Source organism: Penaeus monodon, chromosome 33 (genome assembly GCF_015228065.2).
Source record: "Penaeus monodon isolate SGIC_2016 chromosome 33, NSTDA_Pmon_1, whole genome shotgun sequence".
Lineage (NCBI taxonomy): Eukaryota > Metazoa > Arthropoda > Malacostraca > Decapoda > Penaeidae > Penaeus > Penaeus monodon.
Window position 1 is genome coordinate 15,276,203 of NC_051418.1, and position 420 is coordinate 15,276,622.

The 420-nt window shown below is 36.7% G+C and overlaps 2 protein-coding genes across 12 annotated transcripts in view; one reads left to right on the plus strand and one right to left on the minus strand.

Annotated features, from left to right (window-relative positions):
• Positions 1-420, plus strand: part of LOC119594076 (NADH dehydrogenase [ubiquinone] 1 alpha subcomplex assembly factor 4-like) — a 31,560-nt gene that overhangs the window by 6,100 nt on the left and 25,040 nt on the right. The window lies entirely within an intron of this gene.
• Positions 1-420, minus strand: part of LOC119594077 (NADH dehydrogenase [ubiquinone] 1 alpha subcomplex assembly factor 4-like) — a 3,311-nt gene that overhangs the window by 2,156 nt on the left and 735 nt on the right. The window lies entirely within an intron of this gene.

Genomic DNA, 420 nt, shown 5'->3' on the forward strand with positions numbered 1-420 from the left:
CACGTGCTACCCAATGAATGTCACATCATTAAAATAGTAAAGTTATCTAATTATTAAAAAATAAAATGGTGTGTGTGGGGGTGGGGGCTATACAAATGATATATCATCAAAATAAGGTATGATTCTAAGCTCCATCTTGCTAAATATTCTTGTTGGGAGTTTGTCATCCTTTATCAGAGCATAAAGTTTAGAAGCCACATCACTAATTGATGCAATCCTCTCTTGAAGAACTGACCAGCAATCCTTCACCAAGTTTACTCAAAAGAGGGAGCATTTAAATCAAGTACCAGTCTACTATCTAGTCAAAATATATGCAATGGATGATTCCAAACCTCTGCCAAAGCAATCACTTGAGCACTGAAATGGTACTTATACACAGTACAGACGCACTTGCCAAATACTAAGTCCCTAACTCCATGT